The 25519-nt window shown below is 42.6% G+C and overlaps 1 long non-coding RNA gene across 1 annotated transcript in view; it reads left to right on the forward strand.

Annotated features, from left to right (window-relative positions):
* Positions 1–25265, forward strand: part of LOC130144671 (uncharacterized) — a 178074-nt gene extending 152809 nt beyond the window's left edge. The window contains exon 3 of the long non-coding RNA XR_008820210.1: positions 25194–25265. This is a non-coding gene — a long non-coding RNA (uncharacterized LOC130144671). The remainder of the gene's footprint in view (positions 1–25193) is intronic.
* Positions 25266–25519: the final 254 nt, after the last annotated feature.

Consider the following 25519-nt stretch of genomic DNA (forward strand, 5'->3'; position numbering starts at 1 on the left):
TCTCAGTGTGGTGTGTTTTTTGATCTTTGAAAGAAATTCCCACAGAAAAGCTATCCTTATAAATAAAGCTAACATTAACATTGGCAGACTTGGAATCAAGCTGATTGAGATCTAAGTTTCTTGCTGCTTCAGAGACAGATTAAGGCTCATTTGCAGTGGATGCACCTTTAGCACAGTTGTTACCATTGACTTGTTTTACACCAAATCTGAATCAAATCCCATTTTCACATTACTATATGCAAAGACTGGGCTCTGTACACCTTAACTTACTCAATATTTTATTTTTGTGTGATGTTAAATGATCTTTTTTGGTAAAACTCAGCCCTTTGTCTAGAGCTAAGTTCACCATAGAGTTCAACTTAAATCCTAAAACAGTTAAATTGTGCTAACTTTTTGTGTAGAGGTGAATTCACCCTTTGTTTATATGTGTAATGATAAGCAGATCCAGATCTAAGATTTTAGAAATGCATTACAGAACAAAAGTACTGAATCTCTGTATCAGGAGGCTTCAATAAGCAAAGCACAGGTATGTTTGCCTCGGTGTATATTTTAGGATGAAGGGCGATTTAGAAGCATTCGAATATACCGGTGCGAGGTCTTCTGATCTACAATAACACAAGGCATGCAGTGTGAATTCTGGTTCAAGAGTCTTTTCAATTAAAGATTTCAACCAATCCTGTAGTGTGTAAGCTGGGGTGTGAGAATGTGCTGTATACCACCCAGCTTGCTATAAGTGAAGGAGGGAAGGGTGGCTGGGTTCTTTAAACAGTTAGACCTAACAAATGACTCGTTTTGAAGTCTTAGGAAAGAATGTGTGCTAGAGAGCACTAATACTGGCAAACAACAGAAGAGAAACGGATACGGCCAAAAGTTGGCAGATCTTCTCTTGGAATGTAAAGGGGGTTGGGGGGTGGGGGGGCAGGGGGCAGGAAGAAGCCAAGAATAAAAAGGCTAGGTGTTATTCTTTCCACATGTGTTTATAGAAAAGGGATAGATTTCACGTTTCACCTTTTTCCAGTTTAATGTGTATTTTCTCTTCTGGTTTGATTTTTGCTGCTTTTTTTTCTCCATCCATTGTTCTATTACAGGTCATTCAATGCTACGTTTAGATGGCTCTTTAACCTAGGTAGTATCCCTCTGCTTCCCATTTGTGAAATCAAAGGGTCATATTTAGTACACTATGAAGCATTTGCATTTATCCTGCATGCTGTGCATAGATAACAAGCATCCACAGTCTGCTTCTGCAAAAACATAACAGCCAAACAAATGCCCAGAAGGATAGGAAACATCTTGCATGACAACGGCTGGCAGGTTTCAAATCTCATCATTATAAAAATAAGAATGAAATAGGGAGTTCATTTATTTTGCAAATGGTCTAGAAAAGGGAGAGGGGATGAAGAAACAGTGGTTAAAGGCAATGGTTCATCAGAACAGGCCTTCCTGAAGACAAATATAGATCATCTCTCATATGACAGAAATTAATGTAAACTCTATTTTATAGACCTCTCCTATTATTTCCACATGTGAAACTACCATTTCTAGTGCAGTGTTTTGAGGTTCTTTCATATGCTTGTTTATGTGGTTTTGTCTTTACATCAGCACAGAGTGAATTGGTTTAAGGATGTAATAGAACAGATTATGTTGTTGTATTAACGCACAATGCATATATCCAAGAAATATGACAAAGCTGAGGAGTTTCAGAGGAGTTAAGCTCTTCCCAAGGGTCCAGTGTCTCAGTCTTTCCTCAGCCTGTGGGTGAATGCGGTCTGTGCAGCCACTGTTGGGTGCAGGTCAGTAGCTCTGGGCAGGGCCATGGTGCAGCCATGCTGCAGCCTCTGTTCATGCTGGACTCTGCTTTACACACATGCCCACTGATGCACTCAAGCTAATAGAGAATGTAGATCAAATCTGTACACCTTTTTGTTGGTTACCTACCTGAACTGTGGTCTGCTTACCATACACTGTCTATCTTGCTGAGTGACCACCTCGCCCCATTGAAACACACAGATTTATGTAGGAAGACCATCTGTCTTCTTCACCACCATGGCTAAGAAGCAATATCAATTGGTGCTTTCTCAAATAGGAACTTTAGATATTCCCAGAAGGGTATAACTTTGACGATTTCCAACTGCCAGGTGGAAGGGACACAACAGTGAATTACTTCAGTATTTCAGGCGTTAGATGAAAGTGGCATCCATCTACTGGTATCTGAGCTGTAGGATACATTTTTCTTTAAAACTCTAGAAGGTAAATATAATTGTGAGTGCATGATTTGTATTTTTGGCTGCTGGATAGGAAAGTGACAGCAAGTTTGCGGTTCATGTCCCACTTGCTGAACATCCATAATCAGTGTTGCAAAACCTGAGAGGCCAGGTAAACACATGCAAGATTTCCAGTCATAGCTCCAGTCCTGCAGAGTATGAGACTTGAAGCTTTCCTTTTTTTTCCTTCAGGACTTTCTGGAAAGTTTTTTCTTGTAGAGCTTTTCAGATCACAAGGATTTGGATAACCTTCACAGAAGAGTCATGTGAATGTGCAGGACCATAGTTGAAAGGAAGCTGTTGAGGTTTCCTTTAAGTGTCTGGTGAATGCCACTGGAGCCCCTGGTTTTGCAGAACTTTCAAATTTCTTTTTTTAGATTTTAGGAGTGTTTGCATTCATTAAACATTCTTCCTGTACTTTGAAACTCCATTTTTTTTCTTGGAGAGGGTTTTGGGGTCTAATTTTTAACCAGACTTCTAGCTGAGGGCATGCCTAAGCTGTAGGAGAAGAGAAAAGCCTCAAAAAGAAAAAAAGAAGAAAAAGAAGAAAAATAAATAAAAAGAAAAAAAAAAGATTGAAATGAATGTGCAAATGCTAAATGTATAGTAGAACACTCATAAAATCACCACAGATTAAAATCCATTTATTTGCTAGCAAAGTTGATCAATTGAAAATTATTAAATGTTGCATTTATAGCTAACTGCCCAACTTTAATTCAACCACTTTGCATTTAGCACCATTAGCGACTGTTTCGTCTTGTTTCTTTGTCCTGTTTTACTACCACTGTTCAAGTTGCTCTGTCAGGAAGTGGAATTGCCCCTGATACATCACCTAACTGCTAACCTGTATGCCTGTTGTACCTAGCTTTCATGGGGGCAATAAGACTTCTGCAGAACCTGTTCACATCTGAGATGCAGAAGTTAAACACAATGAGCTTAGGGAAGAACAGAGTTCCAGCTTGAACTGTAAGTTTCCCGAGTTCTCATTAAAACCAGATGCTCAGTACTGTTATAACATGGAGTTTTATGGGTGAATACAGCAATATTTTATTTCATAAATGTGTGCTTTACAACAAATCTAATGGGAATTGTAAAGTAGTACCTGACAATATCAATGTTTAAATGTCCCAGCGTAGCATATTAGAACAATAGCAATTCTTTGCTCATGACACAGCTGAGGTGCAAATCCATATGCTGATAACCTCTGTAAAATGTGTCAGGTGGAAGAGAGAAACACTGTCTCTCAGGACAATATTTCAGGGCCAAATGCAGTCTCTTATGGGATGTCTTTACAGATTGATCTCTTGGGGCTATGAAAAATAAATGCAAATTCTTGCAAAAGTCTGTCAACATTTATGGCTTTGCATTATGTATAACTTCTGTCCATGTATGGCAGAAAGGAACACCACAGTGTATCCTTTGGTCTGTCAATGAAATTTCGAAGAAAAACTTGTCTAGCTCCATGTTTGCTTTCTTGGAAAGGATTAATTGCATCCGCATCCTTCTTCAATAGGAAAATCCCATGTAAAGCACTCTGGGGTTTTTGTTGGGTTTTTTTTCCTTCTTTCCTTCTTTTTTTCCCCTTTCTCCCTGCTATGGGAAGGTATCCAGCCATATAGCAAGAAAACCAAAAGCGCTGAGAGATGCACTCCCAGCCAGTAAGTGGTGGAGCTGACCTGGCAGCTGTCAGTCCAGCTGCTGTTCCCCCTGCCTGACCTGTTCATGCCAGTTCCAGACCCAGCAGCTCGTACAGGACATCAGGCGGCTTTGGTGGCATCAAGGCTGCTTGAGCTTGGTGCCTCAAGTTTTCACCTTATATTGCCCTTCATAGCAAAGGAAACTGTTGCTTCTGGGGTAAGGCAAGGGCTGGACCTACTCTACAGACAGGAGTCAGAGTCCATGGTGTGTGATTTGTGGCTGAAACAGCTGTACCAGCAAAAATTCCTCCTGTGAATGTGCATATACACATATTAAACTTTCCTTTAACTGGGGCTGGCGGTGAGGTGTCTTGCAAACCTGGCTTTCTACGTCTGCCTTTCCTTTTTGCTCTTTTGCAGGAGCTGCTCCCTCTGTTTTCATTGATGTTTCCCCAGACCCAATATGAACATGAGCATACGAAGGTGGATTTCAAACCCACGTACAGGGTGCAATGCAAGCAGCAGATTTAAGAGCTATAGTGTTTACTCTATATAGTGTTTATTTCAAAATGCTGAAGGAAAAGAGTTGATACAAAGCATCAAACCCCATTTTTCTTTAGGAATGAGAGTCAGGATGAAACACTGCCATGAAGCGTCTTCCTCGTTTCAGAGTTAGAGCAGTCAAAATGTTGCCATGGTTCACCTGTAAAGCTCAATTCCTGAATCAGGCATTACGTTTTTGTTCTGTTATACAGCTAATATGGCTAAGATCAGAAGCGCTGGAATGGCTTGGTACCTTCAACCTGTTCCCTAATTTCTGTGCCAGGGAGTTTGTAATTCTATAGGGAGTGCAAATGAAGGTACATGGATGAAAATCTGGAACATCCTGGGCAAGGTCCATCATCGTAACCTTTTGATCTATGGGGAAAAAAACCTGTCCTCTTTATGTTAGATCTATTTGGTGTTTGTGAAGACATATGGAGTGAGAATACTGGAAACCACATGCCTGCATTTATCTGAAGGTTGAGGATTACCCTCCTGACGGGTGAGAAAGAAGTGTCTCAAATCTCATTCAAATGTTTCCTTTGTTTCAGTAAATCTTGGAAGAGAGACAAATTATAGCAAATATGTAATTTTGACATGAAAAACAGTCCAAAAGGGCCAGAAATGAAACCACAAATTCCCTTCAGCTAGGCACAGAGATTGAGCATGGCTGTCTTGCAAATGATCTGTTCTTGCATGTTGAAATTCCAAAGGTTGGTCTCTCTCCTTTTTCTCTTCTTAATTGGAAAAAAGGATCATTGCTCCCCCACTTCATTAACGCTGCCAATCTCCAGTGGTATTAAATCTCTCTTCCTAGTTGCTTAAAGCAACCCTTTTGTGTAATTTTAAACATATACCAATGTCAGCTTGTTGGGGGTCCTGAATCCATGTGTCAAGCTGGTGGTGGTGGTGGTAAGAGCAGGACCTTAAGGAGAGGGTCTTCATGTTCTGTCAAACTCTTTCTGATTTTGACCTTAACAGAGAAAACATGGCCTAAGGGATTTCATGAATTGACGTAATCCGTGAACTTTCTGTTCTGGTCCCAGGTTCGCCACTTGACTGCTCTTTGATGTTGGACAATATGGTCCTCTGTCTGTGTCTCGTTTTTCTCTGCTTTGCCTGTACCTCTTAAGACAGCAAGATCTTTGAGTGCATGAGAGGTCTCTGAGTGCACGGGACTCCCCTCCTGTGCAACACTTACTCAGGCCATGCCCTGCAGTGCTGTGCCCAGCTCTGCCCGAGCCAGCCCCACAGCCAGTTCACCCTGTTGGTGCGGCAGGCTGGGCAGGGGGCTGGGCCACACCATTGCTGGGCTGGGAGGAGACCAGAAGAGCCTGGATGCTGCTGCAACATGGCGTAAGTTAAAAATGCCCTAGCTGACCCACGAATGGTAATAACAGAAATAAAACGTATAGTGTTGCTGTAGGATGCAGCACTAGTGTTCATCTAGAAAATAGGACTTCAGGGATTTTTCCACTCGTCTTCCACTGAAACAGACATGTTCTTGTTAGGAAAAAAGTGTACCACTGAAATGGCTATGAAAAGTACCCACCTGAATGATCATTTGCGCCAGCTCGCTAGTCCTTTTGCAAGAAAACATTAATGTCTTTCAACAAGTGTCAGCTGCCAGCATATTTTTTATTAGTATACAGGCTGTCACATCACTGCTGTCAACAGTAGAAAGTGACAGCAGACTGAGAAACATAGAAAGTTGCTGTTATTTTGTTATCCTCTCCTCCACTGAAGCTCCCTTTCCTTTATGTTGTATTGTTTGAACTGGAGAGCAGCCTTTTGCCTTGCCGTGGATTTACTTAAGGCAGACATTGGTGTGATGGGAATTAGTGACAGGAATTCTGCTAGTAACTGTGATGCCACAGCAACTCTGTGATCACTTTGTTTCTTTCTGGTTTTGATTTCTCTGGCATCACCCTTTAGAATGTGCTTGGGAAAAATAAGCCAAATGCAATCATGAAACCCCTATGTAAGCAAAATAGGATGGTAGGTTAAACAGCCTGCTAGAACCGACCAAAAGCTCTGTCAGGGGCATGCTGCTTGTCGGATGGGTCGGAAATGGTGCGAGGAGGAATTTGCAAAAAGAGGCTGTCCCGCTGTGAGTTCTGTGCAGGCCTCCGGAGAGGGAGGGGGGAAGGTCTCCTCTTCTATTATCTGATGAACATCAGTCCCTTTGGTCAGACTGCTAGGCGCCTCCTGGAGCTTAACCTCAGATTAACATCTGCTTCGTTTCAGTGTCTGTCTCATAATGATATCAATAAACATCATCATTATTTTACAGTAAAAGCTGATAATTAAATCTGTGCCTGCTGACTCACTATCTATTGTGCCCTGGGGAATAGTTGCAGATAGTGAAGAATTAATAGATAAAAATATTTCATATTTCACTGAATAATGACTATGAAGCTCTTGTAAGCATGATTAACTTCATATAACCTGTATCTATAGATCATCTGAAGTGCAGCCAGAGACAGGCTGAGTTTCCTTGTGTTGGTTTAGATGATTTGTAAATGGGTAAGTCTTGTTGACCAGATCTGGACCTGTTACGCAAGGACAGTACCTGCAGGTCTGACTCCAACCTCCTTTCTGCTTTGCAAAGGTCTGTGGCAACTGGAAAGAGTGTGTTGCAGGAAAAACAGAGGTAAGCCTGGTGTCACGTTGCCTGTACATTTGCAACTAACAGCTCTTGCACTCTCTGGTAGGCAAATCTACTGTCAGGCTTTAGTTGGACAGACGCACTTTTGAGCTACAAAAATCCATTTTCATGGCTTTCCTCTAGACTGCCCCATGATGCCTGGTAAATGGTCTCTTGAAGTGATGGGGCTGCACCTCCCACCAGCGACAAGGGGTAAGAAACATCCTGAAGGAAAGCGTGAGGCGTGAAATGCTTTCAGCAAGGCAATGGCTGACAAGCACTTTCTAGTATTACATGTGAGGCCCTCTTAAGAACTGAGCCTGGTTCAGTGGGGAGACCCCTCACTGGCAGAAACAGCTCTCCTAGGGCCCTCCAGGCAGTAGCAGCTGAGCATCCTGCTGAAACCAGTGTGGAGCCCCCAGCAGAGATGCCGTGCTGAACTGCAGAACACTAGGAGCTGGATGGAGAGGGCTCAGTCCCCGGCCCCAGAGAGGTTTATGTAGGTGTTCAACTCTGTGCACTGCCAGAATTTCCTTGGGTGGTGCTGCAGGAAGGATCAGAGCCTTGAGCTGAGGGCTTTTGGATGTTTATTGAGAAGACAGCATAGGAAAATGAGAGAGAAAGACAAAAACTGAGGATTTATTTTTGTCTTTTTAAACAGCCAGCCTACTTGTTTGTACATTCGGAAAAAGTTGCTGTCAGGAAATGAAAATGCCAAGAGGGAATTGGGGCAAGAGTGCAACAATATAATTCTGCCATGAGCAAGAGAAAATGAGATTTCTTTCTTGAATTTTACATCAAATCCTGTCCTGCTGGTTTGGGGAAAAAAAAAAAAGATACAGTAGGGGATGTTAAACTCCTTGCATAAACACTGACTTTTTAAAATTATTTTTTATTTAATGAGTGAAAGTGTAAAAACCAGTTCACATACTTCAGTTGTGTGCATATTTATCTTCTTCAGTCTACCTGTTCAAGAGGGATTTGTGCAACTTACCTAATGCCATTACTTCGGAGATGGACCAAGGGATGCGATTTGAGTCTTCTGTGATTGGGGCACCATGTCACTGAACCTGCATGAGGAATTGGGCTCGCTTCTGAAATTGTACACGCAGGGCACTTGAGGTGCTGTTAGAATGGTGTATGCTGGTACACAGAAATACCTTTGAGTTTGGGATCGGCTCTGCAGCCCAGGTCACAGAGCCAGAGGTATAACTGAAAATGCCCCTGGAATCTTTCAGGATTTAGTTTGAAGGTCTGAATTTGCTGCAGTTTGAATTTTTTGTGAGTGAGGATATTTAAACGCCTTTGCTAGACATTCCTAGATTGCAAACCAGTTAAAATTTATTTAGATTTAATTAAAAAACCCAAACACTGACAACTCCCTACCCTGAAACCCTGCAGTTCTGCACTACCACTGACTGTTGTAAGATTAAAGCAGAGGTAGGTGAAATATCAAAGTGCTTTAAGATGGGAAGCCACAAAACAGGGATCTGGGGACCTATATTTAAGGAATCTTTAAAGATCTGAGATAAGCTGTTCCTACTTTAGTTAATCTCCATTGTTAAAACACATGTGTTTATCATGGATTAATTAACATATGTGGTGACAGCCTGATCCTGTTAAAATCAAATGCAATTTGGCCCTTGATCTTGACGGGCTATAATTTCAGTTATTTAAATAATTTCTATTTTTAAAAAAAAGAATTATATGTAGCAATATGTGTGTACTCAATGCAGAGACCCAAGCAGGGATCAGTAAGTTGTACCAATATTTTATGTAATGCTTCAAAATGAGAGCCAGTTGGCAGTGAAACGGAGGACTGAGGAAAGACAGTAGGACACATTCATTAAAGTTTTTGTTGGCAGGACAAATCTCCTTTGCTGAGGTTTAGGCTAAAAGCTTTTGCTTCACTTTTCCCATTTGGATGGCCCCTGTGGTTCAGCCATGTGCATTAACCCATTTAGCTGCCCAAACACGTCTGTTGAGAGAAGGGAGAAACCCTTGCTCTTACCCTTTCCCCAGGGGAGAAGAGGGGACACTTGAGCTTTGTTTGGCTTAGCCTGTTTATAATTGCATTTTGCATTACGAAAAGAAACTTTACATTTAGTGGTAGGCAAGAGTAGCGAAGCTTTGGGGAGACTGTGTGTGGTCTTGGAGGGTCTGAATTTCGAACTGTGCTTTGCTGCAGATTCAGGGGTCTCCCACCCAACAGCGGTGTCCTGGCAAACTTGGAGGGAACGAGGAGCTCCTCCACTGCTTTGAGCACGTGGGGGCAACGTGCAGTTTTGGCTCTCAGGGGCATCCTCGCCTGTAAAATGGGGATAGGGTACCAGGGAGGACACAACCCCATCCTGCCCTACTTGTTGAGTCTGAGGCTCGGACAAGGGTTTGCTCTTTTTATGGGGCTACATCTTGCGGGCTTGCAATGCCGCACCATGGCCTCCTCCCTGCTCCAGGGGCTGACAGACCCCGTGAGGGTATTTAGCAGGTACTGCAAGCTGCTGCCTAGCTTTGCCCAGCACACAAAGCCGCAGTGCTGCTTTGCAGCCCGGGAAGAGACAGCTTCTGGTAAGTGGCTGTGCATGGAAAAGCTCGCTAGGAAAGTTGTTCTTTGGCTTGATGGAATACCACGGGTGGCTGGGTGGGCTCGAGGCAGCTGGCCAGCACACACAAGGACAAGGTCGCACCATCCATCTTGCTCCTGGTATAGGGTCCTGGGCCATGCAGGTGCGCATAGAACTGGCCAGTGCCACGAAGGAGAAGAGTGCTGAGCAGCTGGGATTAACTGGGTAATTTATGCACGTTGCTTTGAACATGTGAGGAGGCATAAAATGACAGTTCATATTATGAGGTATCTAACAGTCCTTTTTACTTTACTGGTGTTGTTTTCTTTAGCATACATTTGTAAAGGGCTTCTGGCAAAAGAGACTGTTACTGTTAAAGTTCAGAAAGAAAAATTTTAGGTTACATGTCCAGTGCTGTCCTGGAAAAATTATATCTGATAACTTGCCCAATTAAAGTGAAACCAAAACTAATGGAGCAGTGTTTACATTAATGGAGCAGAGCCAGTTCATAGCCTTTGCTCTCTGAGCCCTTTTGAAATCTGTGGAAGCATACAGATGCCCCAGAAATCTTTCTACTTCACTAAATGTATTTCAGTTACATTTCTTAATGGAATGGTAGCTTAGTGTGCAATATTATTGGCATATATTTACATTTATAGTGAAAACACTTCCATCTGAACTCTTAATAGCTTTACTGATGTTAATGAATCCTGACTGGAGAGAAACATTATTTGTATTTATGAACAGGACACCTGAGGCATGGAGAGAGCGAGTTATTTTTGTGAGTGCAGAAGGGCACTAACATCCCATGCACCACGCTCTTCTTTGTGGCTGCATTGACTAAAGCTGGGTGGCTTCCGAAATGTGCCTGTGACTCAACAGCACCCTCATGGATCATATCAGCATTAACCCTCCTCCCTCCTTTTCTTCTCATCCTCAGAGAGCTCACACCTAAAGTAAAAATGCCAAATGCTTTCAAAGACTTTGCTGCTTCTGCAGATTTCATGGTGCATTTTCATTGCTTCCAGTAGTGGTTTCTGGCTGGGCTGGGGCACACACAAATAGACACAGTAGGAAAAGAAGTCACTCATGATACCAGGATTTGTGTCTAAACTGGGATTGCTTCCCAGCTCCTAGGTCTCCTGGTTGCCTTGGCCGAAACTGTTGCCATTGCTCAGTGAGACCTGCACGCATCCGCACTGCTGTCATCCAGGTTTCTGAGTGATGGAAACCTAAGTTCATAGGAGAGAACAGAGCTGTGGCAGGATCCTTCATGAATCATCAGGGTAATATGACCCCAGGCCATGCGAGTGGTATGGTACGTTCGCCAGAGAGCATGAGCATAGCCAAAGAGTCATTCAGTAGCAACTCACTGAATCTCAGTGTGGTCCTCCAGGTCTCCAACTTTCTTCCCTCTCCTTGGAGCATGTCTGAGGAAGCTCAAGGGAGCTGGTAAGGGAGGTATGTCAGGATCACAGCCTGGGGGTGACGGTTCCGCAAGCTCTCTTCCAGCAGGTGGTTTTCCATGTGCTCGGTGAATCAGAAGGGAAATTATTTATAAGCTACTGTTATCAAGAAGATGCCTGTTTCTTCCTAGACCCTGTCCCTGGTTCCTGCGTTACCGCTCTGGTTTTTGCATCTGGAACACAGCTTGAGCACAAGAAACACTGCTCTGAGGCAGCAGCCAGATGGATCACTGTAAAGGCAGTGGCATCTCAGGTGAGTTTCCCATTGCCTTTACACTACACAGTTTCTTCCCTTGTTTTCTCTTTCATTTTTCCCAAGCAGAAAAGTATTCCTTTTATTGGCATCTAGCATGTCAAAACACACAAACCCAGGTTGCAAAACCAAGGAACTTATTTTTCCTTTGAAGATATAAAATAAGATATTATTAAAAGCCCAGACTGTACTGCTGCCAGGTTGTCATTAAACAACAACAACAAAAAATGCACTAATTTCTGTAACTTAAAAACCTATGCAGTGTTTCTCCCAAAGCTTCATATTAAACCTTCTGAGGACATGTTGGGAGAATTTGGCAATTTGACATATATTTGAGAAAATATATGTATATTTTTTATATAGCAACAGCCTTGAATATGTTTGGGAATTTGTACAGAATTTTTTCCTTTTTGGGAAAGGAAGTGTCTACAGCAATATTATTTTTTGTTTTATATTCTCCCATAACTATCAGTTGGGAAGAAATTTGATGAAATGTGTACAAAAGGAAAAGAGCTATTGTTTTAATGTGGCAGGTATGAAGGTAAAGATATAAAGAACTCATTTAATTTCTGTACGGAAATTTTCTGGAGGAAAAAAAGCATTTGGGGTGTTGGTTTAGAAAAAAAGTTCTTGTCTTATAGGAAAAGTTTCATGTTCAAAACATTTAAAAAGTGTTTCGCCACAGCTGGTTTTTAATCCTATGGGCTAATAGGAAATGAACTGGGTAAAGTGAAAATGGATATATATAACATATAAGACTGCGCTAGCCACAAGTTATATATGCTCACCTTTAAAAGGCTTGTGAAGAGATATTGGTAAATATCAAGAGCCTCTATAAACTTCAAGAGGCAGCATGGTGACTGATGCAAACACTGGGCTCTGAGTGGTGGCCAAAAGCTTTTCTGGGAAAGCAGGACCCCGCTGAGCCTCAAGCTGGATAATCTGTCTACGGACAACCAGGAGTTAACTGTAACTCTTATAAAACCAGCTGTTTAGTTTGCCAAGGGGTTCAGTTTCTTTTGATTTCAGCATGAGTATCTTGCAGAGAGGCCAGGAAACTGGGCTGTAAACTCCGTTGGAGGCATGTCATGTAGTTTTTATTTGGAAGAGAATTCCAAGCTGGGGTTTGGTTTGGGGCATTTGTAGTCAGTGCTAACATCTCCTTTCATTTTATTGACTAAACCCTTTAGATGTGAGGTTTTACACAGATTAAATTAGGATGTAACAGCCGTTGTTTAGTCTTCCATTAAAAAGTAAGTACATTTAAAGAAAAGAAGCTGTACCGCTTAAATAAAGGAGAGCAACGAGTGTATACCCAGAGGGGCTGTCACTTCAGATAAGGGCAAAGGAAGTTCTGTAGCATGCTAACATGGAGGGATGGTTTCTTCATGTGTTAAATTTGCTCGCTACTTGACGCAATCAGGAATCCAGGAGCTGTTTAACCTGATCCAGTAGAATAAAAGCTGTATTGAAGTATAACGCTGATAGGTCTTCTGGATCTAATATAAATCCCCTAATATACAGGGAAACAGTGACTCCAATCTGCATTCAGCACAGTACAGTAAACACAGATCTGGTTATTTGCCTAAAATTTGTTCTAAAAACATATATATTCAATAATAACATATATGCCTGGATGGATGGATTAATCTTTTCACCTGGATTTATGAACCTGTTAACAAGCCTTCCTATTCTCACTGAAGGAGGCTGGTATAAACACTGTAATGTAATTACAAAGATTTTGACCTTATCGCTATTGACGAGAGGCCTTGTTGCTGGCTGAGGCTGTATAACCATATGCTTGAAAGTGGGTATTCCAAAAATGTTTGCCATGAATTAACATTTGAGTGAATTTTGGCAGCTAGTTTTATGTCTGGTTTTGTCTGTTCTCTGGTAAAAAATTATTGGGGAAAATATCTGAGAAGAGTTAAATTTAAACTCTAACACAAAACTATGCAGTGAAACAGAAATGTATATAAGCTACATGATTATTTTTGCTCTTTCAGCTCAGGGCAAGAACCAGTCCCCAGTGTGACCAATAACAGCTGAGCAAGCCTCAGTCTGGAACATTAAGTATTTTGTTTACAAGCTGACTTGGTAGATAATTGTACTTATTGAAACAATTGGTAAATTAAACAGTTGCATAGATGTTTGCAGGATGGTGTTGACAACTAAAACTCTGCAGAACAGAATAATTCTTCTGGCAGTGGTAGAACAAGAAATGCATTTGAGTAAATTACAATTGGTGTCAAATACTCTGCAGATGGAAAAGACTCTTACCTCCTGGGATGCGCTATTTGTTGAGAATGAGTTGTTCCAACCCTAGTCGTGGATGAAAGACAGAATTTAAACTGATCAGAAATTACAAAGGGCTGTAACTGTGAGGTTTAAACTTCAAGTAAAGTGAAACCTCAGAAGTAAAAAAAGAGCTATTTCCACGTGGCTGAATTGAGGTAACAACTTGGGGTGAGATCCCTTTGACACAACCTTGGTCCAAGCAATTTCTTGCTTGGAGGGAATGAAAGAGGCAAATTTGTAGAGTGCATAGGGAGAAGACCAAAAGGTAAAGTTAGCTGCACTGTTTCAGACTTCAGCGAATGCTTTGGAGGTCAAGGACTCGAGCTGTGAAAGCTTTGGTCATACCCTCTTCTGTCCGATTTTTCTTTTGTCTCCCTTTTCAAGGTATTTGAAGAAGGAACTTGGGAAATGTGTTAGCTAACACTGCTGACCAAGACTTGTGAGGGTTTCTTGGTCAAAATGTTGGTGAGCTTTAAAAGTACACTTCACAGTGTTTTTTACTGATCTGTTTGATTTCCACCTGGGTTCTGGGATCAGACAGCAGGGAAAGGTGGCAACTAGAACGGCAAAGTGGAAAACAGTGCCTTGTCTATTGTCTCAGAGGGGTAAGATGATCATTTTTTGAGCAGAAGGCCTGTTCAGAAACTGCGCCACCTCTTCTACACTGGTCAGTCTGTCTCTTCTCCCACATCTTGATGCCCCTTTGCCATTTTTACCTGTGCTGAAAATGTTGGTTACATTTCTTCCTCTACTAATGACTCCATATGCAAAACCATACTTGTAAGCCTTTCCTTCAGCACCCTGCCACACACTCTTTGTCCTCACAAAGTGAGACTTAAGTCCTCACAAAATTATAGGACTCATTTTTCCTCAATCATATGTTTCAACTGCTTTTTACTCTCACCTTTCAATGGTTTGTGGACCTTTCCTTTCCTGTTCTTCCCTTTGCTCACTGGGGATGCTTCCTCTTTTGTCTTTGTAAGATGCTGTCACACAGCTCCAGCGACCCACGTGTAGGAGAGATTTATTGCAAACTAATGATAGTCCCTGTGTTTATTTCAGTTACTGTCATATTTAGACTCTATCAGGTCAGGGTGAGCGGCAGCATCACTGGCTCTCACTTACAGGCTTGTGTTAAATATCCTTTTCAGCATGTGTTATAAAACACTGCATGGTGAAGATAATCCGTTTTGTTAGTTTTGAAACAGGAAACTCCTCTCACCAGCCATCAGGAAGAAACTCACATAGGTTGTATAAATGACTTTGTTGTGGCCGGGCTAGATGCTGAACTCATGGATTTGTTCCATTGTTAACCGCTTAAGCAGAAGTGCCTGACAGGAAAATTCACGCTGACAGTACAGCGTAACTTGGTTTACTACAAAGTCAGGTGGTAACAGCATCCAGTGTTGTCCAGGAAACCACCCACACAGGTCTTCCGCTACCTGTGTGTTAAAAGCTACCCCTGCTGTAGACAGCAGCTCATTGAAAAGACCTGTATTAACTGATGTCCGAATGCATTACTGAGCACCTGGACAGGAGTGATCACTGGATGCAGCTTAGATACTGCACCCAGCAAGGAAAAGGGACAACTGGGAAGCTCTCCTTGGAGTCAAGATCCAGTTGAAAGAAGGAGCTTGCCTAAAGAATCAGATAGCCATGGGAACCTACCAAACGTGGCTGGGGAGGTGTTTTCTCTTCAGAGGCTCTTGGGTGAAGGGAACACACATAACACTGAGCTAAAGCAGAGAAAGGAGGCTAGAGTGCTGCAGATTTACTTCTCGGTATCTGTCTCTGAACAGAGTAAATGATTCTTTAACCTCATGTTAAGAAAAACAACCATCTTTACTTCTACTCTAGGTCTTCTCTGACGCTGAATGATTTCAAGGTGGCAGAGCGGCACGCTCAGTTCACTGGGACACTTGGGGTTTATTCTCCAATTCCCTGGCAGCTCACCCAGTTCAGATGTTCCTCAGTATTGGAAGATCGTCTCCACAAAGTTGAAGGGATTGGTAACACAAGCCATCTCTTGGGGACTGCCATCTTTCTGAGCCAGATCAGAACCTCCTTGGCATACAGCAGGACATCAGGAAAGAGCCTGAAACTTGGGAGTCCTCCAAAATTTTTGAGCCTTCTGCTCACCTCATCGAAGCATGCTGCATCTTAGAAAACCTGAACACTTCCCATCACTTGTATTGCGTCAGTCAGGAAAAAGGATCCCAAAGAAGGGGCAGCTGATGGAGAATTGCTTCACTGCTGTGTCCATTTCTGGGGGGAAGGGGGATGATCTGGTAGTTTTGTGTGTGGTTTACATGTCAGGCTGGTCCAGCAGAGGGGGCTTTTACACAGAGGAGAGAGAGTTTGGTGTGCGCAGTTCCAAGCGCTCGGGCGCAGGTGCTCCTGCAGCAGGGAACGGCAGCCTGGTTGACCGCACTTGGTGTGTAACCACAGCGAAGAGTTTATCAGATTAAATCTGTGATGCAGGAGACATTTGGCATTTCTTATTTGTGCCTGGACCAGTCATCTCAAGATGACTGATACAGTATTGTTATGTCTGATAACTAAGTGTTCCCCCTTTGTCACTCCACCTTCCCAATCACAGGACATTTCGATAACTACTATAAAAAATGCTCATGCTGAAATGTAGCAGCAGTGATCTGATCTTGAAGGAATTAATGATCTAAAACCTCAAGAGATTTTATAATTAAATTTATGCAGCACTTAGCATTGACCCTCTGTAACATAGAATAAGCTTTATTTGTTGTTCTGAAATGTCTTGTTTGATTTTATTAGTCACCTGCACATGGAAATCAAAACTCTGTGAAATGAAAATTGGTCATTTGTGTAAGCAGGGCCTCGTGGATAAGCAAAGCTTATGACCTTGTTTTTGGCCACTAAACTTCACTCCTTGCAGCCAGCCCCACTGTGGGTACATTACCTTCTTCAGATATTTTATTTCATGCAGAGGCAAATCTGGGTTATGACCAAAACAAATTAATATATTTTTCAGATATTCCCAGTATAAATGGGTGTTTGGTATAGATCATTTTAGATGCAGAGTGAGAAATGACAGTTCAACTAAGGTGGCTTCCACTATGGAGTGACCCTGGCTAACAAAATCCAGATGTGACTTCCATTCATTGTACATGGATGTACATTCCTTGTGCAATGTATATTTTAAACTTCTGCTGCTTGCAAGCCATTCATCTTCTAAAATTTTTATATACTGCTGCATACACAGCGGTAACCATTCTGGGCAGACTCAACATCTTAATTGTGTTAATTTTTTTGTGCTTCCTGGTTGTGAACACAGCCTTTTAATTTGAACTGTTTTTCAACCTTCAAATTTCTTGGCACTTCTTCCTCAAGCAGGGTATTGTCAAGTAATATTCAGCAAGAAGAAAGTATGATTTAACAGACAAATATGAAGAAAAATGTATTTCAGTAACAAAATGGGGGGAAAAGAAGGAGAAAACTGAAGGACATCCTTAACACCTTACCAAGAGCATTGCAGGAAGGCCATGGCTGCTGCAAGAAAGAGTTGATAAGAAGGTGAAATCTGCATTTCATGAGAACCTCCCCCTGCACTCACTTTCAGAACGATCATTTTTTCCTGAACATTCCTGTGCGTTGTATTTATTATCAGTTTGGCAAAAATTTTAATCAGGAAGTTGATACACTGGTGGAAAAATCCAGGAAACAATCTGAGACTTTGGACCCAGGATTCTGCATGGCAGAGGCATTTATACAAGGGAATGCAGGTGAAAAAGGTTGTTTGTGAGTTGCTTCCACTGGGAAGGAGGATATGATGTCAGAACTGGGATGTAATGTGCTTGCTTGGGAAAAATGCTTGAGCAATTCGAATTTTTTTGGACACCCCTTTCTCCCTTTTAAGTGTTTGGTGCCCTGTGACAGAGCGGAATCTATGCGTGAACTGTAACAGCCACAAAGAATAACAAGTTAGCACAGCATAGTTTGTTCAAGTAATCCAAATCTGACAGCGCTTCTGTCAGCTTCTTCTTTCCGACTCAAGATTTCTTCTTCCTACTCAGGCATGTCCAATAGCAAGTAGCAAAACTCCAAAACTTCCAGGGTAAGTAAGTAAATCAGCTTTGCTTATTAAATGTGTTATTTTAATATACCAAGCTTTCAGTGATGCACAATGACCACATGTTGTAATTTAATATTGGAACCTATTCTTCAGGTGTATTCCTGTAGTCTAGTTGTGGTGGTGTTTTAACCCTTTGTCACCATGCTGAACCTCAGTATCACACGATACCTCATTATGTTAAAAAAATACTTTACAAATTGACACCTGATTTTATACTTAGCACAGAATACATTAGCGTTGAAAATCCATACAAATTCTACCACCATCACTGACCCCGGGGGCTACTACTGGAGAAATACCTGTTGTTTTTTAGAGAGTTACAATTTTTCTACTATAACTTGCTATTGATTTCATATATGACATACAGATAGATGATTATGCTTTTAATACCATTTTGCCAAGTAGCTGCTTGAGGGTTTATTTTGGCCATTTTCTACAAATTAAGTACAATTTCTCGGTCATATCTGATCCTCTGGAATAAACCCCATCTGTTTGTTTTTAGAAAGTGAACTTTTGCAGCTTTATTACCAAGCATACAACTTGGTCATCGTGAGGTTTATGTTTCTTAGAAAATGCTTTGTCTATCTCTGGCTTGGAAAAAAATGCCAGGAAAACCCATTAAGGGTTGCAATAAAAAAATCATAGAAGCAGCACAGAGCTGAAAGGCAATCAAATAGTTTGCCTGGTTCTTTCTGCTCCAGGACAACACCAGTTACCTTTACAATAATATTGTATTCTGTTAACATATTATATCTTCCTTACAGGTTCTTCAATACTTCTAGTTAGTGGTGGAAACACCACACCACAGCTTTGCCCTCCAATACACTGCAGGACTTCTCTTACCACCACCCTATGCCTAACCTTGAAACTGTGTGCACTATAAATCCTTCACTCGTTCCATGGATACTTTGAAGTATAATAGATGAGCCTGAAAAGGTCAAACCACCTGCCTGTTTCAGACCAAATCTTTTTGAATGACCTTCCTCAAAATGGCAGTTTTGCAAAATCAGTGTCACTGAAAGTGTTGGGGCGGTTTTACAAATAAGCAGGGGTATGATCAAGAAACATGATTTCATTTTAGCAAATGACAACATGACTGTGAATAGTGAAAAATGTCCCCAAAATAAAAGCCTTTGCAGAATCCATGAAATGAAATATAGCATTGCAACTTGCGCCTATGTGCATATGTGTGTTTGAAAACAGGATTAGTTTTCTTTTTGACTCCAGAGAAGGAGCTGCTCCATGGTTTTCATGATTCAGAAGAAGCTCCACGAGTGATATTTCACAAAATTTTGAAATGACTCAACAGCACAGAACAAGACATCCCACTGTGTTCATTCATTTCATCTGAAAGCCACTGTAATATATCAAAAACTACTGCTGCCTCTACAAGAATTCCACCCATCCCCAGGATGTGTTTATAAAGAATTAAGGTAAAGGAAGGAGATCACTAGGAAAAAAATAATCAAATCTCAGCTGATACATAAACAGCTAATGCTTGAGTTGCTATTTGTAACGTAGGAATAGCAGCAAACCACCGATCCTTGTTTGTTCTTTATCACACTGAACAGTTGCTGTGTTTGTAAATGGGAGTAACTTTGCCAAGATTTCCTATAAGCTGTTTTTGTAGTTTGATACTTTTAAGGGAAAAATTATACTACAGTGAATTAACAGAAGAGCTTCGTCTGTGCTATGGATTGGTGTACTGACAAAGGGGGAAACTACATTCAAAGTATACCTGCTATACGATTATCAGAATGGCCTACCATCAGAATTCGATATAAAACCAGACAGCCTGCTTTTGGGCAGTGGGCAACTAAAGACCTGGCCATCTCATGGCGATGCCCAACTGGCCCTGCAGCTTAGATGAGGCTTGCAAATGCCAGTTCAACAGAGGGGTTTGCTGTGCAGGCATGCAGGAAGCACCTTCAGCATCTCAAGGCTTTCTGGGCAGAGCATGCCTGGAGCCAGAAAGACCCTACGGACTAAAACCCCACCAGCCTGGCACCGAGAGCAACGAACTGGAGGAGGAAGAACTTGAACTGCCAAATACTTGCTTAGAGCTTTGCTGTCCTGGTGCAGTCCTGCTGTGCAGCATGCTGTGGAGGTCCTGCCTGGCTGGATTAGAAGCCTCCCTTACCACTGTCCCAGATTACCCACTAAGCTCCTACCTCATAGCTTCAATACCCCCTATGCTGGGAGGATTAGAAGGTTAGTAGATAGTCCTAGGAGCCAGATAACCTCTTCTTCCTTACTCTTTTTCTCTGGATTAAAAATAGAAGGATAAACAATTCTGGTTTATTCCTGAAGAATGGTTTTGGGGGTGGGCAAACTAACCATATCTAATTTCCTGTGTTTTGCACACAGGTATTGTAGTTAATGCTATGAACCTAATTCAAGTAACGCTTTTTGGTCTTGCTCCATTCGCAAGATCTTTACAGTCTTACACAGTAATTGAATAATGTCTTAGAATCAGGATTTTTTTCTCAATTTTTAGCACTGTCATTTTAAGCTATTTTATGGATCAATAATATAGCTTTTGTTGTTGCTGTTGTTTTTAATATAGCTGCTGGAATTCCGTGTGATGGTCAAACTATTAGAGAAGACATATTTGCTTCAGTATACTTTATGTCAGATTCCTGGAGAATAAATAACTCCATCATAAGAAAGAAAAATAGTGGTTTCTATTCCCAAATAAGAGACTGTCTTGTTGAAAACTCTAAGCATCCACTTCACTTTGAGTGTGTATGTTCATTCTTTCTTTGATCACTTCATTAAAAGATGGAGACATGATTGATTTGCTCTGCTTTGTTCTGGCCTTAACAACTTTGCAAGCTGTGCAATACAAACAAAGACTCCTCAGAGCGGAGAAAAAGGAAAATGAGAAGGAAAGAAAATTTTGAAAGGTCTCCTGACACTGAGCTGAAGCAAAGAAATTTGATTATGACAGTTCTTCTAGTGGCAAAGCATAGACCTGCAGAAACCAAGTGTTTAACGTCTCAGGAGGTTGGTTTCCTGGCTGATGTATTGCCTAACAACAACAACACATGCCGTTCACACTACTCTGCAGACATTTTACCATGCTTGTACCAGTCCTTTCAGGGGAGGGAAGGATCAAAGATTACTCCCTTGATTCAGAAAAAAATTACTTAATCCTACTAATATTCCTTACATCATTGCATAAGTGCTTCCCTGTGCTAATAACACAATGTATGGGCTCCTCCTAAATTGAGGGAAACAAGGTCCTCTTTTCCTTCCTTCACTTTCTTTTTTGTCATTAATCACTTACAATCATGTATTAATTCTTGATCTTCCTTACCACATTTTATGTTAGCATAGTAATTTATTTTCTTAGTGACTTTAACTCCTGAATCAAACTTTAGCTGCTAGTGCTGTGATCGGGGTTTGTCCTCCTACGCTGCACTCAAAAGAAGGAGATAACATCCACAGACAGTGCAGGTATTGCAGTAACCTGCTTCCTTTCTCTCTTAGGCAGAATGAAAAAACTTAAAATCCATTAGCTTGGAATAGACAAGTTCTGAACAGAAGAATTGGCAAATAACACAATTTCACAGCATTTGAGTCAAGTTCCCATCACACCTCTGCAGACTAATTTCTCCGGAGAGCTTCTCATTCTTATCACAAAGGGATTTGCGATTATTGTTGGGGTTTTTTTCCCTCACTATATCTAAAAAAAAAAAAAAAAAAGAGTCAACCACCAAACCCAACCAAAACCATTTTCCTCCTTTCCAGGGAAGCCCTGCTAGCAATTTCCCACTGCTTCAGAAGGAAAAAGGGAAGAAGATAGGAAAGATGTTATAAGCAAAGGGATGTGAAACGCTGGATAGCAATTTGTAGTAGTTGGCCCCATGCTGTGAGATGAATTCATGCTCACTTGAAGGCCAGATTTTAGTTAGAGCCTCTGTCTGCTCTTCACATTGCTCCTCTCCACATTGATTTCAGTCTCAGTGCAACTGCCTTGACTCTGGGTGAGCAGGGTCACACTCAAGAGGATCAGCCCCACTTCTGTCTTTACCGTTCCCTAGGAGCTGACCTGTCCCTTGGGGCTGCTGTCTTTCTGGGTAGCTCCTTCAAAGACAAAGTTTCACAAGGCATTATTAACATCAGTATGCAATATTAATCTATGAAATATCAAAAGGTTTTGACTGAAAAAAACTTTTAAGAGGAAAAGAGACACTGGAGCACTCGGTGCCTAGTAAATGGGAAGAAACTGGTCTAGGAAATTTTTTGCCTGAATGTATTTTTCTGAATCTTATCAAGGAGATATTGCCATCTTCTCCAATTTACATTGTGTGAGTAGCTCCTCACTGACTTGCTGGCTGGCCTATATTATTTATGCAGCATGAGTTAAAAAATTGTCAACCTTTCCTCCTCTGTTTTGGCCTGGCTGCGGCCCTAGCTCTAGGGATCAAGTCCATTGCTTTCATGCTATTAGCCCGGTGCGCTGACTTCCTAAACTACAGGTTTATGTGAACACCTCCTACTCTCTTAAACACTCCCCAAAATTGCGTAAGCACCACATTTAATGTAGAGAAACCCTGGGGCTAGCTCATGCTTCATAGAATCATAGAACAGTTTGGGTTGGAAGGGACCTTAAAGACCATCTAGTCCCAACCCCCTGGCCTGGGCAGGGACACCTTCCACTAGACCAGGTTGCTCAGAGCCCCATCCAGCCTGGCCCCGAACACGGCCAGGGATGGGGCATCCACAGCTGCTCTGGGCAGCCTGTGCCAGCGCCTCACCACCCTCACAGTGAAGGATTTCTTCCTAATACCTGATCTGAATCTACCCTCTCTTAGTTTAAAGCCGTTACCCCTTGTCCTGTCTCTACAGGCCCTACTAAAACATCTGTCCCCAGCTTTCTTACAAGCCCCCTTTAAGTACTGGAAGGCTGCTGCAAGCTCTCCCCAGAGCCTTCTCTTCTCCAGGCTGGACAACCCCAACTCTCTCAGCCCGTCTTCATAGGAGAGATGTTCCAGTACTTGTTCGTACTTCGTAGGTGCTGAGGACTAACCCAAAAGTCTAAGTGATGTCTGAGACCTGAAATGTTGTTTTGTGCATCAGATGAGAGAAGGGAACCACTGGGCTGACCCACCTACTCTGTATGTGCAATCTCCTTCTCATCTGCTTGCATAGGGCAATGGACAGGAGGAGTGAGTAGGGAGCGAGGATAAAAGGGACGACAGGTGGGTGTGAGGATGTGCACCTGAAATACACAGTCTTAGTAGGAGTCATAGAGGAACCTGGCCCCGACATACCGGTGTATCAGCTGAGGTTTCCACCATACTGTCAGCTCTAAGATGATACAAGTTTACCTGGCTTGCAGTTTTCCTTACGGCACTCTGAACGCTGCCAAAGAAATTGTAGTGCCAGGATAGTCTCTGGCGAATGGTTTTGTCCATCCCCTTACGAGCAAGCAGCCAACACTTGCACCCATGTCCTACTGCCCTTTTCCTTGATGGGGAAGAATGCTGGCAGGGGGCATTTAGGGACACTTCCCACCACCAGAGCCCTGATGGGTGATCCAGCCTCTCAGAGGCACCATCTGGGTGAAATTCCCATACTCCCACCTGCCTGCTTAGCCTGTCACATGGAATGTGGGGCTGCTGGTTGTCACCAAACAGGGCAAGAGCAGGAGCCAGCCAGCAGGCTGTTGGGCAGGGCTTTCCCAGAGGTGTGGGAAATGCTGCTGCCAGACCCTGCTCTGATTCATATGAGACTTGGTAAGGAAAGGCATTACTCATCAACCAGACAACCCCTCAGGCTACTAATGGAAAAGAGAGTGAGCAGAGCAGGTTTTCTTCACAACTCCTGCATGCACAGTCCTTCCCTTTATATACAAAACATATTTATGGGAGCAAGAATGAACTATGGTCATTTATACAGGAAAACCAGATCCACCAGGCCATCAAGTAAGCTGCTCCATTGCAAACTCTCCCTGGTCTTCCAAGTAACAAATATTAACTATTCAGCAGGAACCAGCTATTTACCGTCTGCAAGAAAAAATGGAACTTCAAAGTCCTTAGGGAAGCTGTGGGGCCAGAGGTGCTGAGCCAGCACTCACCTCCTTTCCTTTCTCTGGATTTGTCACGTTTGGTGCCTGTCACCTTGTCCTGCTGCGTGAGGATTTAGAGAGGAAAATCAGTTTAGTTAACCTTTTGTCCAGCAGAATTTCTGAGAACTCCACTGAGAAAAGTCTGCAGGCAGGAGGAGAAACATGACTTTTTTTTTATTTCGAAGGCTGTAAATTTTTATTCAAGGGACTGACGTTTTACTAGCTAGTGAAGTAGTCTGATCAGCAAATTCAGAAGTCTTGCTTTCACTCATGCAAGCTGTCACTTTCCAGACCCACATTGCTTTTAGTAGGGTCTCTGCACTCAGGCTCGTATCCCACAGAGCATCCAAATTACTGTCGGGATTTCTTTTGCATTGTGCAGCATGACCGACCACGCTGCTATGAAAGAGCAGGGCTGCAGCTCAGCCTTGTCCAGCAATCAGCCAGGTGGGCGCTGGGCACGCCACGCAGGCCGGCTCCCTGGCAGGTCCTATTTCTGATGCAGTGCTGTGCCTGCACCACCCGAGAGCATCTGTGTCTGTACGGAGACCCGCGGCTTAGATGGGTGCCTCCCAGCTTCCTTCTGAAGGGGAGAGCCTTCAGGTCCCCAACACAACTCCCTCCAGCACTGCTTGCCTAACCCTTATTTCCAGGGATAACAGGGAAGTACAGGAGCCTGTGGTGTTTCATTCGCGTGAGTGCACAGGTACACTTCAAGCACTGCCCGCTGCCAGTGCTTCACAGCCCGCAGCTGCCCAGCAGAAAATGTAAGGGAGGAATGCAGAACTGCAGCACACAGCACACATTTTTGATTTCCATAGCAAAATAAAATGACGATTCCTCCCCTCTCAAACTGTCTGCTGTCTTCCTTTCAAGGGCTATATACCTGCACAAGTAAAGCAAGCCACAGAGACATTCACTTTCTTCCAAAGATACATACGTCGGCACATGTATTTGTTACTCCTCATTTGCAGTCACCTCCTAGCTCCCACCTGACTTAAGTTCTCTTGTCTAGTGTCATGGTTTAACCCTGGCTGGCAACCAAGCACCATGCAGCCACTCACTTACTCCCCCTCACCCAGAGAGATGGGGAGGAGAATTGGAAAGGAATGTAAAACCTGAATGTTCAGATAAGAGCAATTTAATAGGATAGGTAAAGCAAAAACTGCGCGCACGAGCAAAGCAAAACAAGGAATTCATACACTTCTTCCCATTGGCAGGTGGGCGTTCAGCCATCCCCAGGAAAGCAGGGCTTCATCATGCATAATGGTTACTCAGGAAGACAAATGCCATAATGCTAGATGTCACCACTTTCCCTCTTCCACAGTTTATATACTCAGCATGACGACCCATGGTATGGAATATCCCTTCGGCTAGTTCTGGTCAGCTGTCCTGGCTGTGTCCCCTCCCAGTTCCCCGTGCCCCTCCAGCCCTCTCCCTGGCAGGGCCTGAGAAACTGGAAAGTCCTTGTCTTAGTATAAATATCACCCAGCAACAACTAAAACCATCACTGTGCTATCAACATTGTTCTCACATCAGAGCCAAAACACAACACTGCATCAGCTACTAAGAAGAAAACTAACCCTATCCTAGCTGAAACCAGGACATCTAGGAAGCAGAAATATTTGTGAATGGGAGGTTTTTTCCCCTTATTAGACTGCCTGAG

This window comes from Falco biarmicus, chromosome 1 (assembly GCF_023638135.1).
Source record: "Falco biarmicus isolate bFalBia1 chromosome 1, bFalBia1.pri, whole genome shotgun sequence".
Classification (NCBI taxonomy): Eukaryota; Metazoa; Chordata; class Aves; order Falconiformes; family Falconidae; genus Falco; species Falco biarmicus.